Here is an 18556-nt window from a genome sequence, read left to right as displayed (position 1 = left end):
TGAGCGTGATTCCGGCGAAGGAGAGGCAAGTATTCTTCCATGGTAGTTACAGAGTGGAGTTCTCTAGGGTTCCGATCATGATCTTCATGGGATCTGCAAGATTTCTTCGGTTTAAAAAGATTGTGTGTTTTTCCGCGGTTAGATCGAGTGTTGAACGCAAGCTTTAAGCAAGCTTTCTTCCATTGTAGATATGGGTAGAACTTCTAGGTATGTTGATCCTGGATTTGTGTGTGTCGATAATGTTCTTGGTGGTTTCCGTGTTGCAGATCTAATGCAAGTGAATGATTTTAAGTGTTCCGTCGAGTTACACTGATGATTTTTGCTCGATGAGCACGGATGTTTTCTGGGTGTTGATTTACGTTGTCTGTTTCTTCTCGATTGAAAGCCCTTGGGTCTGCAAATTGTTCTTTTCCTGTGAGATCGATGAAGCTTTTCGTTTGGTTTTCAATTATTGGAGCTACAAATTTGGTAATGCTCAGGACTGCCATCCGATTTCTTGCAGTGAGATTTGTGGTATTCCATCCAGGGATGTGTGTTTTCTCTTGTTGATCAGGGCTCTTGTATCTTTTTTGTGATTTTTCGATGGATTGTTCGTTGGATCTAGATAAGTCGTTATGGATGTCTTCTGTCAAGTTTTGTACGCACTTGGAATATCTTTTTGAATAGTAGTAGATTAGAATGATTGAAATGTGCAAACTTGCATTTGGAATTTTAGAATCTGTTCATATGATTTGGGCATGTATTCTTTTGTATTCTTTAAATGTTTGATTGGTGCATACTCTACTTGAAATCTTGTACATGCTCTAATTAAATTCCAGATCCTATTCATGTGTTTAGTTGAGCAAGTATTTTAGTTGTTCTCTTGGATTACTTAAAAGATGCAGACAATATGGAAATTTTTGGATGAAACAAGTGCATGATGTACATATGTAACTAGCCTATAAGATAATACCCAGATCATTATGTTCCTTTTGTATTTGTACACATGAAGCAATAGGTTATCTTCTGTTCCAATATCTATTTAGTTTCAAGATATGGATTACTACAATATGTGTTATCTCTAGATTATTAGTTACATTTGCCTTGTACATGGTAGCATAAGTTTGAGTTGCTCCAATGACTGTTAGCTTTAAGTCTCGGTTTTCTTCAGTAAGAGCTTAGTGATTTAGTTGAGAATTCCTATTGTTGTTCCATATAATTAAAAGATGTTGTGATCTGAAATATTATGGGTACTGCTGTAATTTCTTTTAGTGTAAATGCCTTATCTGGATTTGCAGTGGGGTGTTAGTACTTATGAACAAGGTAAAGGTGTGAATGCTGTAATTGGATGATAAATGTTCTCATGAAGCTCTAAATGTCCTAGTTCAAGTGTAGATGTAAATTGAAATGGTTATTGCCTTAGCTTTGGATTGATTGATAAGGTTAATTGCTCCAGATTATTGTTTCATGTTGTTTGTTGACTAGGAATGTATCCGTATAACTCATGTTTCATGTATGGATTGACATTAGTTAGGAGAAGCTTAGTGTGTGAGGTGACTTCGGAAACAAGTTCACCACACCTGAGTGTCTGTTTAGATAAAGGTTGGGTAGTATTTCCATATGATGTTGTAGAAATGGGTGGAACCACGTGTTTCTGTAGTAATTAATTGTTAATTATGCTTAGAGTAATCTTTCCATTCTTGATGCTTGAATGCTGGATTAGGAATAAAGGTGCTTTCACCTAAATTATTACAACTAGTATCGATGTTTCATATCAAATCTTAAACTCATAATTTTACAATCAGCTTGTAATCCAAGCACACAAGTTGTTGTCCAAGTCTATGTATATTGGTTATGACCAACTGATTTAATAGTTCTAATTCTTTTCAAACTTGCTGCATCACATTTGTCATATTACATTAATTGTACCCACATGATCTAGTGTGAAAGATATTGCTGATGCGTGATTAAGTATCTTATGTTTTTATTGGCCTTATTTAAAAGTGAATGATGCTGATTTACAATTTGGTTGGCAATGTTTTGTTTTGTTTTGTTGATAATGTATTTTATCTTTCAGATTTTGAAGATACCAAAAGTATGAGACACTCGAATGTAGACAATTGACAATTAGGCTCAATCTATCAATCGTTGCCAACCCATGGCGATTATGATAAATTGTTCTTCATGAGTTATGCTATCATTCATTTTTTTTCCAATCTTACTGATATATTTGTTCTGCAATCTTACAGGACTAGCAACTACATGCTATGTAGCACTGCATCCGAACCTCAGAGGTGTAACTGGGAACTACTTCGATGAAGAACTATCAATAAGGCTTTGGGATTTAAGCAAGAAGATGTTAAAGCCAATAAGTAAAGAACATTTAAGTCAAGAGGATAAATAACATCTATCAAGATCCTTTAAGTTCATGCAATAAGATGTAGTTGCTAGGAGTAGTTTTGAGTATCTCCTAATTAAAATTTCTTTGTATATGAGTAATTATGTTTGTTATGAAAGTGTAAGGATGATAATTTGTATATTTATCTTGATTATTTATTTAATAATATGTTATTGATTAAAGTAGATTTGTTTTTATTTATCTTTTATTTGTCTTTAGTATTAAAAGACAATAGTTTAAAACCTCTTGTCTTTTGCTAAAAAAGACAACGCTTTTATATGTGTTATGAAACTGTTGTCTTTGCTAGAAAAGACAACGCTTTTTATGCGTTGTCTTTTAAAAAAAAAGACAACGTTTTTAAAGCGTTGCAAAAGCGTTGTCTTTGTCACAAATGACAATGCTTTTAAAGCGTTGTCTTTGATCAAACTTTTAACAACAGTGCTTTTAACAACGCTTTTTCAGTCACATAGACAACGCTTTTAAAGCGTTGTCTATTAGCTTTTTTCTTGTAGTACACGTGTGAACATAGCAGAGTAGATATCAAAAGTAGAGACTGTATATAATATAACTAGAAAACCTCAAAGATCAAGCATAAGTATCAAGCAGAAAAATAACAAACGAACATGATATAAGGTACAATAGCCTAATCCATCACATAAAACTATGCACTAAGCTCAATAAAAATCTACATAGAGGCAAGGAAGAAATACCCGCCTTATAATGTAGATCGTATCGAGTAATCTTGAGTCGAGACGCTCGCCTCGTATCCAAGTCCTGCATCAATCAATATATATATATATATTTTATTTAGCTAAAATTCATATAAATTAAATAGCTAAATAAAATTCCTAACCCAATAGGATCACTCCAATCAACTCTGATATCTAATTAATCTCCCAAATAATCCTTAATCATACAACCTTATTAGAATAGGTTATGTATGAATCATCTCTAAAACTCCCCCAAATCAACACATCATTTAATCCGATAACAATCTATCTATAAATTACCAATCCACCACATAATGATATCAACTCTCAATAATGTATCATAAAAATCAAATCTCCGTCATAAATCCACATCAACCTAACTTAATCATCAACAACTAACTAAACCACCACATCTGATAATCCAACCAACAATCAATCCAATGATCTCAGGAATGATCACATAATAATCTACATCAACCAATCATCATATCTATAAATTCCAACCCAATACAAACCCCAATCAATCCAACACATACCAATAATGATCATGTATCCATTTACATAAATCATTCACCAAATAACCATCACAAATCAACTTATCACAACCAAATCCCAAATTCTAATCATTTAATTCATTTAACACCATCATTTAATCTACGTGCCATCTACTAACATCAAGAATCAATTCTACAATCCATTAGAAAACATAATAGAGTAGCACCCTAATAAGAAAACCAGTAGTACATCACTGGAAGACACTTACCTTGAGAGATGGCAGCAAATCCTGAATCTCACAGTCCAACAAGACCTCTGCCGACAGCTACCAAAGAAGCCCTACACCAATTCTTTCCAAAATTAACCCAGAACCTAGCTATAGTGTCACGCCCCAGAGGAGTCTCTGTCCGAAGAAATTTCGACAGCATCTCACCTGTACGGCGGACAATCTGAAACTTTTCTACAAGCACTATATACCTCAGCCACATGCGGCTGGAATAATAACACAAATAAAAACAATCACCACGCAGTTTATATAGATATTCAGCCTCTGGCTGTCACAACCACGCAGTTAATAATAGTAATTACAAACAATATCACTCTGACTCGAAATCCACCCTACTCAATTACACTCGTAAATCTTAAAGCCGACGAACTCACCTCTTCTGCCGTCCAGGCAGGCATGTAGTAAAATAAAATCCAAATCATACCAAAAATCCATCAACATCTCAAAATCCATACAAAGTCCAAGTATCCAAACAAACCAAGTCTATAACATAGTCAAAAAGGAAACAAACAAAACCAGTAGATCCATAAGTCTTTGGATCTTCAGGGGACCAGCAACTAGAACTCTCTCCTGACAGCATCATCCTGAAATATAACAACAATGGAGGCGGGGTGAGTCCAACACTCAGCAGGTACAATTGATATGCAAAGTAAAGAAATAACACCTAGCACTAATCATGCGTACAGTCTCCTGATAAAAATAAAGGTAAATGCAAACCAAAGTAGACAGGAGAGAATCTGTACTAACGAGGACCCGGTATAAGGACAAACAGTCCGAAAGGTATAGAAGACCTGTATGCATGTCAAACATAGGTATCCAAACAATATGCAGCATATAAATGCAGCAAACACAATCACAAACAATAAAATGCATCATGCATATGATGCCAATGTCATGGTCACCCCTGACGCCAGTCAGCCAACTCATAACAAAAGTGGGACCGAGTGGGTAGGGCTGTGACGACCGTGCACTCCGCAACACTACTCCTGATGAGTGATCGAGTGGACGGGATGCTGTCGGAGTACATACGTACTCCTACTCCAAATCATAAATGGGGGAGCGCAATGCTCTCATCTCCCGGTACGCTATGACGGGGAGGAATCTCTAACGTGCTACACGCTGCGTCACACTACCCATGAGCGGATCAACGGAGCACCGGAAGAGTCAAACTGACGTGCTACCACGCTGTGTCACGCTACCCATGAGCGTCACAACGGAGCACCGAACAGTGATGAAAACTGGCAAAGTGCTCGACAATAATGGAGCAATCTCTCACACAGCATGCAATCATGCGAATGGTGCATGTCACTAAGCAAGGTAATATGCTAAATCAATCTCTGGACATATGATAATGTGCACCAAAGTAAATAAATCATATCAAGGTAAACTGATCACATAAGGTATCAAACCTAGGTCCTGACATGGTAAAACATGGTTATATCACTACCCATGAGCATGTGAAATCAGATAGGTATCAATACGAGATGCAAATAAACAATAAATCAAGCAGGTAGCATGTATCGGGTAGTGATTAATCGAAACAAATAAGAAAACACAATTAATGCAAATTGTTAATTTCATTACTAAGCATATCAAAGACAATAAGTCAAAAGTACCCGCCTCCGAAAATAGAAAGGTCCAATCTAACTCCGAGATCCTCGTCTCGCGTCAAGGTCCTGTATAACCAATATAAACATAATTTATTTAGCTAACTCAAATGTATAGCTAAATAAAATCCTTAAGGCTAAATTAGGGTAAAACCCAAATCCACTCAAGCCACATATCACGATTAAATAGAATTAGGGCACCCTAACAAGTCCACAACTAGAATGAAATCTAGTACATATACAAACTTACCTCTACAACTTGTCCAAATCTGGTTGGAAACGTTGCTACTGTAAATCAACAGTCGGAGCAAGATTAAATTGCAAATCTCCCAAACCGATAAACCTAAATCACAATTCCAACACCTTCATTAATCAAATTAAACCCAAACTCAGTAAAAATTATACCATCTACACCTTACCTAAATTCACAAAGGTTTGTTACTGCCAACAAGGGTTGATTGCTGCTGGAAACCTTAAATTACACTGCCGAATCACTGCTGGAATCACTTGTTGTTACCTCATCCGAACAACCTTACTCTGAAGAGGAGATGAAGCTCAGGCACGGGAGAACACCGGCAGTGGTACTCGGGTGCCAGCGAGATGGAGGACTAGGGCACGGTGTAATCTCTGCACGTCGACGTCCAGTGGCTACTGATCACCGCGATGGGGCCGAGAGAAAAGGTGTCCGACGGTGGCTCGTCGGACTAGAGGAGAAGAGAGGGAGTCTCGGTGGCCGACGTTGCTTCAGTCCAGAGAGGGCAACGGCAAGGGATCGGCAGAGTCGGCAAAAGAAGGCGGCGGTGCTAGGTCAGCGGTGGCTCTGTGCAGAGCTCAGCGTGGAGAAGACCGGTGATGGATCTAGGGCACGGTTGGCGCTAAGAGGAGATCGGAGAGGCTAGGGCTCGGTTTGCGGCGGTGCTACTCGGGTCGGCGGCGCTGGAAAGGGGCAGAGGGAAAAAGGCTTCGGCCTCGGAGAAAAGGAGGAGGTGGCTGGTATCGGCGCAGAGGAAGTTAGGGCAAGGAGAGGCGCGAGCGGTTTCGGGGAGAAGAAGCACAGGAAACGACGAAAAAATGAAGGAAAAGGAAAATTAAATAAAGGAAAAGAAATGAGAAAAAAAATTCAACTTTTCCTCATTTAAATGGGGTAGCCAAAACACGTTTTTCAGGGCTCCGTTTTTGTCCCCGTTAACTCGTCCTTACGAGCTCCGAAAAATTCCCGAAAAATTTCCAAAAATTACGGAAAATTCCCTTATTAATATTCGCCTATTTTTCGGTATTTTACATTCTCCCCCACTAATAAAAATTTGGTCCCCAAATTTTGTTTCTACTATCAGCAAGTACTAACAACAGATATAAAGCATAAATGCTGAACGGTAAACAAATCACATACCTCAAGTGAAAAGATGGGGATATCGAGCTCGGATAGTATCCTCGAGCTCCCAAGTAGCCTCCTCATCCGAAAGATACTACCATCCGACCTTAACAAGCCGGATAGTCTTGTTCCACAACTGACGCTTTTTCCGGTCAAGAATCCGTACCGAAACCTCCTCATAAGTGACGCTAGGTTGTACTGAAACTGAGATATCTGTCAGCACATGTGTCGGTTCGGGTACGTATCTCCTCGGCATAGATACGTGGAATACATCGTGCCCTCCTGCCAAGGACGGTGGCAGTGCCAACCGGTAAGCTACCGCTCCTATCCTTTCCGAGATCTAGAATGGTCCAATGTATCGTGGAGCTAGCTTACCTCTGAAGCCAAATCTCTTCACCCCTTTTGCGGGTGAAACTCCCAGAAATACATGGTCGCAAATAGAGAACTCTAAGAGTCTCCGACTCCGGTCAGCATAACTCTTCTGGCAGTCTTATCCCTCTGACATCCTCTGTCTGATAGTATGGACCAACTCTGCCTCATGCTGAGCTCTATAAGGTCCCAACAACTGGGCCTCCCCAACCTCATCCCAGAGGGTGGGTATCCGACAAAGCCTACCATACAACGCTTCAAACGGTGTCATCTGGATAGCTAAATACAAACCGTTGTTGTAGGCGAACACTACCAATGGAAAATGGTCCTCCCAACTGCCTCTAAAAAAAATCCAACATACATGACCTCAACAAATCCTCTAGAATCTGTATGGTCCACACTGACTGTCCATCTGTCTGCGGATGGAAAGTTGTACTGAAACGGAGCTGCGTGCCCAAAGCCTGCTGCAGACTCTACCAGAAACGAGACGTGAACCAAGAGTCTATCCGAAATAATAGTCAATGGAATACCACGTGATCTGATAATCTCCCAGCAAAACAGATCTATTAATCGATCCAGGAAATCAGTCTTCCGGATCGCTAAAGAGTACGCGGATTTGGTTAATCGATCAACGATTACCCAAATCGCGTTATGGTCTCGTCGTGTCCTCGGTAAACCTACTATAAAATCCATAGTAACGTGTTCTCATTTCCACTCAGGATTAGGAATCTGCTGAAGTAAGCCGGCAGGTCTCTGGTGCTCGGCCTTTATTTGCTGACAGACAAGACATCTAGCTACAAAATCCGCGATGTCTTCTTTCATGTCGTCCTTCATGTTGTTCCACCAATAGAAACATCTCGTCTCGATACATACGGGTCCCGCCTGGATGGATCGTAAATCGAGAGCGATGAGCCTCCTGAAGTAGCTCCTATAAGACCAGATGAGACTGAAGTACGCATAATCTGCCTCGGAAGTGAATAACACCCTCCTCGTCTCGTGTGAACTCGGTCTGCTGCCCGGAAGCTATCTGGCTGCAAATAAATTGCAAATACTGATCAGCAGCCTAGGGCTCTCGTATCCTCGTCCTGATCAACGACTGAGCACCCATGGTACCAAAGTACCCTACTCTGTCTGTCCTTACCCCTCAAAGACCAAATCGGAGGAACCTTAAATCAAGTCTGTGACCACAACTCGGTGGCAAGCTAAAGTCCCTCCGGACTTCCTGCTAAGCGCATCGACAACCACATTAGCTCTTCCTGGGTAATAGCTAATGATACAATCATAATCCTTCAGGAACTCCATCCATCTCCTCTGTCGGAGATTAAGTTCCTTTTAAGAAAACAGATATTTGTGACTCTTAAGATCAGTGAGAATCTCAAATGTAACGCCATATAAATAATGTCGCTAAATCTTCAAGGCAAAAATAATGGCGACTTGCTCCAGATCACGTACAGGGTAGTTCTTCTCATGCTCCTTCAACCGACGAGAAGCATAGGAGATTACCATATCGTGCTGCATCAGAACAGCGCTCAAACCCGGAATAGATGTGTCGGTGTAGAGGACATATCCGTCCTCTCCAGAAGGTAAAACCCAAAATCGGAGCCGACACTAATCTCCGCTTCAGCTCCTAGAAGCTGGTCTTGCCATCCTCAGTCCAAGTGAACTTTACGCCTTTCCTGGTCAGGCGTGTAAGTAGCATAGCAATCCGTGAGAAACCCTCAACGTATACCCGGAAATATCGGGCCAAACAAAGGAAGTTGCGAGCCTCTTCTATAGACTCCGTCTACTCCCAACGGTAACAACCTCGATCTCCTGTGGAACCACGATATACTCCTACTTATGACCGTGTGTCTCAAACATCTCACAGAAGACAACCAAAATACGCACTACTGATCTTCACATCTAGACGTTTCCATCGAAGCATCTCTAGAACTATACAAAGATGAAGTGCGTAACTCATCGTGGATCCGAAATAGATCACAACACCGTCAATAAAGACAATGAAAACCGATCCAAACATCCTGGGAATACCAAAATCATCAAGTCTCTGAAAACCTCTAAGGCTTCCCAAACCCTAATGGTAAAATCATGACACATAATGTCCATATCACAGACATTTCTAACCATAAGATCCTCGACAATAAATCTGAAATATGATCACCAACGATATAAATCATCTAAGCATAGATCCTCCAGTGTGAGAACAACGCTCCATCACAGAAAATACCACATATGTGGGAGCAACGCTCTACCACAAGAAATCCTCAATATGTAGGAGTAACACTCCACTACAAATAATCTATAACATGTATCTGCAATAGATATGGGAGCAATGCTCCGCTACAAGCAATCCGAAATATGTATATGTGGGAACTCCACTCCACCACAAACGATCCATAAGTGTCCAAGGCACCTAACTATCCAACTAGAGGCTGCACGAGATCACTCAACCACATATCACTGTAGGCAGCCAAAGGTATAAACAACCTAGTAAACAAATCAAATCTATAGTCAACTCTATCATCATCCTGGTGGGTTGGTCACCCACTAATAAGAGAATTAGTTGACAGGGTTATACAACCAATAACATAATGTAGACACTCAGCATTCTACATTCAACATAGGTAGAATCATCATGATGCTACCCACTATACACCTGGTACACATGCACACACAACATATGTATAATCGACATAATCCTCCAATTTATACACACCAAACACACTCATAGCATAGGTATAAATCAGTGTGATACCTCCAAAAATACCTATCAAACCCGTGTGCATATATCAACATAGGTATAATCGACAATACACCTCAAACAACCTCACATGGCATATATACACCTATGCCAAGAGTATAATCAACGTAATACTTCCAATAAATCATAATCGACACGAGTATACTCTCAGAACAATCATATAATAAACAAGATACCTCAAATATTACACCGAACACATCTGTACATATCACAACTCAGATTGAATCGATAAGATACATCCAATAAAACACTCAAACATATGTGCACATTCCACAACATAGTTTTTATTGACAAATACCTCCAATAAACAATCAGACATGTATGTCTAACCACTCGAGTATAATCTACTAGAAACCCACAATAATCATATGTATAAATGTGTACAACCCAAAAGATAAAGTCAGATTTCAAGAATATCAAGACACTCTCATTTTTATCCTCAAAAATATCAGCCCACATAATATCAGATGAATCAGTCTCTACTCCCATGAGGGCAATTTAGCATTCAAAACATCAATCATTATTTATCCACATAGTTCAATATCAGATGAAACAAATATCAATTTTTATCATCCTGTTAACTAACCACAACTAACCAGATTTATTAAGATCTCATAGGCACTCTGAACCATAAACTCTCTAGCACCCAATTTATAATCTGATCACGAATTATAATCATCAAACATGTGAATATCATATATGACACTCACTATGTCACCATCAACGACAACCCAAATAATAGATCATCAAAATAGTTGACACTAATAGATCATCAAAAACAAATATCCAGTAATAGATCATCAGACAACCACATAACATTTACTCTCACAAACCATTAGAAATAAACATATCACAATATCTGATCTCCCAATATCCCTAAACCTCAAATCATTCTCAACAATGATCAAACATGATAACTCTCCAATGACCAATTTTCATCGTATCAGATACCCTAATATCCAAAAGATACGAGTATAAAAACTCTACTGGCTAAGTCCACAGGAATATATAAGTATCATCCATTACCCAGCTAACAATAGCAGAGGCTGATATGTGCCTCCATCTCCTAATAGTAGTAACAGAAGCTAAAACTACTGGTGGTAAGATATATAAAATCACCAGAGACTATAATCCTTGATCTTAATTAGGGTCGACCAAGATCAGTGGCTAACCCATCACACGTAATATGGCTACAACAACCAGACAGGTAATAAAGATAAAGTGCTAATAGATGTCCTAACCATCATAAAATAAACATCATACCTATTTGCCGTCTGGGGATGTTCCATCGCTGTCCAGTCCCCAACTTCTAACCTCAAAATTCCGAACGAGAAAATCGCCGGAAATCCATATAAATCCGAAACGGAAATCCGAAACATAACCATATCGAAAATCCGAAAATGCCCAGTTTGACTCGCAAACCTGGCTAACCCAAATATCCAGAATACCAACAATAGGTATCCGATAAATCTCCAGAACACCAACAGCAGGTATCATAACCCTGCTCTGATACCAATAAATTGTCATCAGACAAATCTCGGAAATCCAAAACACGGAAATCCAACAAGCGTCGCCGAACTTTGGCGCTTTGATACCAAATAAATTGGTATCAGGTTATTCCAAATATCCAAAATACGAAAACAAGAATCACAAAACTTGAGCTCTGATACCACTAAATTGTCACGCCCCAGAGGAGTCTCTGTCCGAAGAAATTTCGACAGCATCTCCCCTGTACGGCGGACAATCTGAAACTTTTCTACAAGCACTATATACCTCAGCCACATGCGGCTGGAATAATAACACAAATAAAAACAATCACCACGCATTTTATATAGATATTCAGCCTCTGGCTGTCACAACCACGCAGTTAATAATAGTAATTACAAACAATATCACTCTGACTCGAAATCCACCCTACTCAACTACACTCGTAAATCTTAAAGCCGACGAACTCACCTCTTCTGCCGTCCAGGCAGGCATGTAGTAAAATAAAATCCAAATCATACCAAAAATCCATCAACATCTCAAAATCCATACAAAGTCCAAGTATCCAAACAAACCAAGTCTATAACATAGTCAAAAAGGAAACAAACAAAACCAGTAGATCCATAAGTCTTCGGATCTTCAGGGGACCAGCAACTAGAACTCTCTCCTGACAGCATCATCCTGAAATATAACAACAATGGAGGCGGGGTGAGTCCAACACTCAGCAGGTACAATTGATATGCAAAGTAAAGAAATAACACCTAGCACTAATCATGCGTACAGTTTCCTGATAAAAATAAAGGTAAATGCAAACCAAAGTAGACAGGAGAGAATCTGTACTAACCAGGACCCGGTATAAGGACAAACAGTCCGAAAGGTATAGAAGACCTGTATGCATGTCAAACATAGGTATCCAAACAATATGCAGCATATAAATGCAACAAACACAATCACAAACAATAAAATGCATCATGCATATGATGTCAATGTCATGGTCACCCCTGACGCCAGTCAGCCAACTCATAACAAAAGTGGGACCGAGTGGGTAGGGCTGTGACGACCGTGCACTCCGCAACACTACTCCTGATGAGTGATGGAGTGGACGGGATGCTGTCGGAGTACATACGTACTCCTACCCCAAATCATAAATGAGGGAGTGCAATGCTCTCATCTCCCGGTACGCTATGATGGGGAGGAATCTCTAACGTGCTACACGCTGCGTCACACTACCCATGAGCGGATCAACGGAGCACCGGAAGAGTCAAACTGACGTGCTACCACGCTGTGTCACGCTACCCATGAGCGTCACAACGGAGCACCGAACAGTGATGAAAACTGGCAAAGTGCTCGACAATAATGGAGCAATCTCTCACACAGCATGCAATCATGCGAATGGTGCATGTCACTAAGCATGGTAATATGCTAAATCAATCTCTGGACATATGATAATGTGCACCAAAGTAAATAAATCATATCAAGGTATACTGATCACATAAGGTATCAAACCTAGGTCCTGACATGGTAAAACATGGTTATATCACTACCCATGAGCATGTGAAATCAGATAGGTATCAATACGAGATGCAAATAAACAATCAATCAAGCAAGTAGCATGTATCGGGTAGTGATTAACTGAAACAAATAAGAAAACACAATTAATGCAAATTGTTAAATTCATTACTAAGCATATCAAAGACAATAAGTCAAAAGTACCCGCCTCCGAAAATAGAAAGGTCCAATCTGACTCCGAGATACTCGTCTCGCGTCAAGGTCCTGTATAACCAATATAAACATAATTTATTTAGCTAACTCAAATGTATAGCTAAATAAAATCCTTAAGGCTAAATTAGGGTAAAACCCAAATCCACTCAAGCCACATATCACGATTAAATAGAATTAGGGCACCCTAACAAGTCCACAACTAGAATGAAATCTAGTACATATACAAACTTACCTCTACAACTTGTCCAAATCTGGTTGGAAACGTTGCTACTGTAAATCAACAGTCGGAGCAAGATTAAATTGCAAATCTCCCAAACCGATAAACCTAAATCACAATTCCAACACCTTCATTAATCAAATTAAACCCAAACTCAGTAAAAATTATACCATCTAAACCTTACCTAAATTCACAGCAGGAATCACTGATCCACTGAAGGTTTGTTACTGCCAACAAGGGTTGATTGCTGCTGGAAACCTTAAATTACACTGCCGAATCACTGCTGGAATCACTTGTTGTTACCTCATCCGAACAACCTTACTCTGAAGAGGAGATGAAGCTCAGGCACGGGAGAACACCGGCAGTGGCACTGGGTGCCAGCGAGATGGAGGACTAGGGCACGGTGTAATCTCTGCGCGTCGACGTCCAGTGGCTACTGATCACCGCGATGGGGCCGAGAGCAAAGGTGTCCGATGGTGGCTCGTTGGACTTGAGGAGAAGAGAGGGAGTCTCGGTGGCCGACGCTGCTTCGGTCCAGAGAGGGCAGCGGCATGGGATCGGCAGAGTCGGCAAAAGAAGGCGGCGGTGCTAGGTCAGCGGTGGCTCTGTGCAGAGCTCAGCCTGGAGAAGGCCGGTGATGCATCTAGGGCACGGCTGGCGCTAAGAGGAGATCGTTGAGGCTAGGGCTCGGTTTGCAGCGGTGCTACTCGGGTCGGCGGCAATGGAAAGGGGCAGAGGGAAAAAGGCTTCGGCCTCGGAGAAAAGGAGGAGGCGGCTGGTATTGGCGCAGAGGAGGTTAGGGCAAGGAGAGGCGCGAGCGATTTCGGGGAGAAGAAGCACAGGAAACGGCGAAAAAATGAAGGAAAAGGAAAATTAAATAAAGGAAAAGAAATGAGAAAAAAAATTCAACTTTTTCTCATTTAAATGGGGTAGCCAAAATAGGCTTTTCCGGGCTCCGTTTTTGTCCCCGTTAACTCGTCCATACGAGCTCCGAAAAATTCCCGAAAAATTTCCAAAAATTTCGAAAAATTCCCTTATTAATATTCGCCTATTTTTCGGTATTTTACATGTAGAGTCTATTTTGCTGAAACTCTAATAAACAGAGACATTGCTCACCTCAATTGATCCCTAATCCCTCAGCCGAGAATCAATCAGCCGCAAGAAATGGAGGAGATCAAGATCTGCTCTAGCTAGTGACGGTCCAGACATTCTACTGTGAATAGACTGTGGAGGAGTATCGAAAGGAATCGATCGGATGGGGACGTGAGTTAAATCCCCCCTGCTGTGCCCTAGCTCCGCCGGATCGACATCGATCGCCCGCAAGAAATTAAACAACCACCAAGATGCCTGCTCAGCCGGAGATGATCGGTACCCTTCGAGCTCCAGCGGCCTTCCTCCGGTGACTCGGCAAGAACGCGATCGCAGTGGAAGAAACCTCTCCATCGGCGATCTAGGGCAGAGACACGAGAGAGAGGAAGGGAGGAGGGGGCGTCGGTAGAGCAAGCGAAGGGAAAGACTCCTATCGGCAGTGAGCTCGCAGTGATCCAGTGGCGTTGCGTGGCGTGGCGTGGGGAGAACTCGGCGTCAACGACATCGAGCTGAGACGCGAGAGGAGGAAGAAGAAGGATCGAGAAAAAAATGAGAAGGAATTCGGGAAAAATCGAAAATAAAACCTAAGTAATTAAATATAACCTTAGGTTAATTAAAACAATCAACTCCCAACTAAATGGTGCTCCAAACAGGCCTCCACCTAGCCCCGAATCCATCCCCTCAAAATGGGGCATAACAGACTCCGTTTAATTCCCGAAAAATTTCTAAAAATCTCCAAAAAATCCAATAAGATTTTTCGTCCAATAACATTTATTATTTAAATTTTTGCGGTATCTTACATTCTCCCCCACTAATAAAAATTTGGTCACCAAATTTCCTACTCAACTCAAGGATCCTCATCTAAGGGTAACAACTAAGCAACAACCTCATATACCACTCCATCCAAGTATCATGAACATATATCCAAGCATGACAATCCACCATCAATAGATCCTCCAACATCGGTATAAGGCACTCAAACTACCCATCAGTTTGAGGGTGAAAATCCACACTAAAGAGAAACTCCTAATCCAAAGTCTGCTGTAATCAAGTCAAAACCATGATGTGAAATCACAGATCTCCATCCAATAAAATACTCAGAGATATACCATAAAGTCCGGTAATCTCTCTAGATTATAATATTGCTACTCAATCCAATGAATCCATCCTACAAATCCATAGAAAAGGAGCAAGGTAGTCAACCAAACAATAATTATCCAAATAACATCACATCCTCTCCGTGTTCTGGGTAATCACACAGTAAAGTCCATCAAAACATGCTCCTAACTTCATTCCAAAATACGAGTCTACTGAAACAATCCTACTTGTCTCCGATGTTCAGCCTCCACTGGCTGACATACTAGACATCAAGCTACAAAATCCGTGATGTCTTTCTTCATATCATTCCACCAATAAGAATGCCCCAAGTCTCCATACATCAAGTGTCACCCGAATGTATCGCAAATCCAGATCAATGTGTTTCCTGTAGTAACTTCTCCCGGATAAGAAGTGACTCAGAAACACACATAATCTCCCACGAAAATCAAAGAATCTCATTCTCATCACACGATAATTCGGTATACTGGCATGAGATTGCTCCGCTCATGCTACATCGGAATTGCATCAAACCCCAGGTACGATACATCTGTGTAGAGTATAAATCCATCTACACTAGAAAGCATAACCAAGACGGTGCAGTTAACAAGTTCTCGTTTCCACTCTTAAAACTGATCCCGTAAGTATCTATTCAGGAAAAATTCCATACCCCTCCTAGACAGTCCAATCAACTGCCTAATGCTAAAGAAACCTTCAACTAATCTCTGATAATATCCAGCCAAACTAAAGGAATAGTGAGTCTCTGATATAGACTACGACTACTCCTAACTGGTAATCGCCTCTGACTTCTGTGAATCCACTAATATCCTCTACTAAACACAACGTGCCCTAGAAATCTTGTAAAAGACAATCACAATACGTACTACTAACTTCACATATAGATGTTCCCGTCGAAACATCTCTAGAATTATGTGAAGATAGTGTACGTGATCCACCTCGGATCAGGAATATATCACAACATCGTCAATGAAGACAATGAAAAATGATCCAACTCCCTAGGAATACCAAATACATCGAGTTCATAAAACATCTAGGACCCTGTAAGCCTAAATGAAAAAAACCATAGAATCACAATATCCGTACAATAGGCACACCCAACCGTAAGATCCCCGACAAATCTGTGATCTGATCACGAACTACAAATCAACAAATCCATATATATCACAAACATACCACACTCCATGTCATTATCAACCTCAAGTACCAAATAGTATATCATCAAGTTAAATATCCACTAATAAATCATCAAAAGATAACATATCACCACACCTAATCTCCCAATATTCACCAATCAAAATCATCCTCAATATCATCAATCATACTAGATAGTCTCCTAAACATTGATAGAGAAAAAGGAAAGCATCCAACCCTCAACACCTACTGCCAACAAACTAAATGTATCCAAAAAGTCCGCCAAATGTCATCCTCTCATCCTTTCTGATACTCAAATATCCACGGTAAGAGGATGTCAATCCCAAGTCCAAAGATTCACACCACCTCCTGACTGAGAGTCTACCCATCCAGGAGATATCTCCATAACTCTCATAATCATCCTATAAATGCCCCTCGACAAATATCGATAAAAGGTCGAACCCTCCAATCTGAGATATAGCCTACAAGACATGGTAAAATGATCATGTGGTCCAGGTCTTAAGTTACTTGATAGAGACACTGTTAGCTGAGTCGTCTAACCATTGTCTTGTACCCCATCTTACTATGATTGCTCCATCTAAGGTTCAGTAACCTCCAGTATCGAGCAATGCACACAAAGGTAAAGGAGCACTATCTCCAAAAACTAAGTCGAAATAACTATCCATCGACGCCTTGCTTCTCGAACCTCATAATCTAATCAAATAACACCACCTTCTCCGTTTCATTACGGTTCGTAGATCTCTAAGTACATCAAGAATATCTAATCATATCCAATCAATCCATGAGTTAGGATCTCCCATGGAACAACGTTAGGTGAGACTACTAGTCATCACCTTAAAAACCATCATGCTACCGAAAAAAAGAAGAGAACTACTCTCTCTCCAAACTCTTCTAAGAAATCACTAAGTGAAGTCCTGATCTCCAAACATCATTCTCTGCTTCCCCTTTCACGTGGTACCAGGTCACATAAAAGTTAAACAGCTAACTTCAACTCTCTCACGTCAGTACAAATCATATGTCCGCATGTACTCTCCAACTTATACACCCTAGTAACGATTATATCTCATAAGTGTTAAGCAGGTAGCTTTACACTTTTCCCCACCATAGGGTATCCTATTCGAAGGTACCTTCTAAGTCATCAAACTAGGTACAGATAATCCATGGTCAAAGTCCCTATGAAATATGATACATCAATCCTCTATAGACTGACTAAGCCAACAATGGTATACGACTAATCAGTCCTTTCTACGTCGATACAAGTCATGTACCTAAACATGCTCAAGATATCTAACTAAACACGAATAACCCATGGGTCAGAGTCTCTATAATATAGAGCAAATTGATCTCCTACTGATCAGACCAACATAAATAAATCGATCAGCTACTATATGATCCACTAAGAGACATTAATCCTGTTGGAGTATATACTAAAAGCCTAGCTTTTGTAAAAATATTTATAAGAATCACATTGGTCAAGTGTCTACATTTATATATACCAAATGTAGATGTTCAATTAATTTATATTGTAGATAACATAGTGTGTGGTGTCACATACAAAAGATCGTGTTATCAGTTCTTTATAAATTATAAACAATAGCTCACGACTAAGATGGAAAGGAACAAACCATTGGAATAGTCGTAGTGTAATTAGGTATTAGTTTGTCTTGACTAATAAATTACACTAATACACTCTAAGTGTATTGAGCAGGACCATTTAAGGAAAGTTCTTTTTATACTGACTTAATAAAAGAACAAGTCCTTAGTTATTATGGAAGTGTGTGCTTTTAATCCTAATATA

General features: G+C 40.2%; 1 long non-coding RNA gene across 1 annotated transcript; it reads right to left on the bottom strand.

Moving 5' to 3' along the window:
* Positions 1-13178: 13178 nt before the first annotated feature.
* Positions 13179-13756, bottom strand: LOC121968249. The gene is made up of 3 exons (XR_006108021.1): positions 13586-13756; positions 13417-13509; positions 13179-13235 (listed from the first exon to the last, which is right to left on the bottom strand). It is a non-coding gene; the product is annotated as an uncharacterized LOC121968249 (long non-coding RNA).
* Positions 13757-18556: the final 4800 nt, after the last annotated feature.

The sequence above is a fragment of the Zingiber officinale genome, chromosome 3B (genome assembly GCF_018446385.1).
Source record: "Zingiber officinale cultivar Zhangliang chromosome 3B, Zo_v1.1, whole genome shotgun sequence".
Lineage (NCBI taxonomy): Eukaryota > Viridiplantae > Streptophyta > Magnoliopsida > Zingiberales > Zingiberaceae > Zingiber > Zingiber officinale.
Note: the sequence above shows the minus strand (reverse complement) of the source record. Positions and strands in the feature narration are given on the sequence as shown.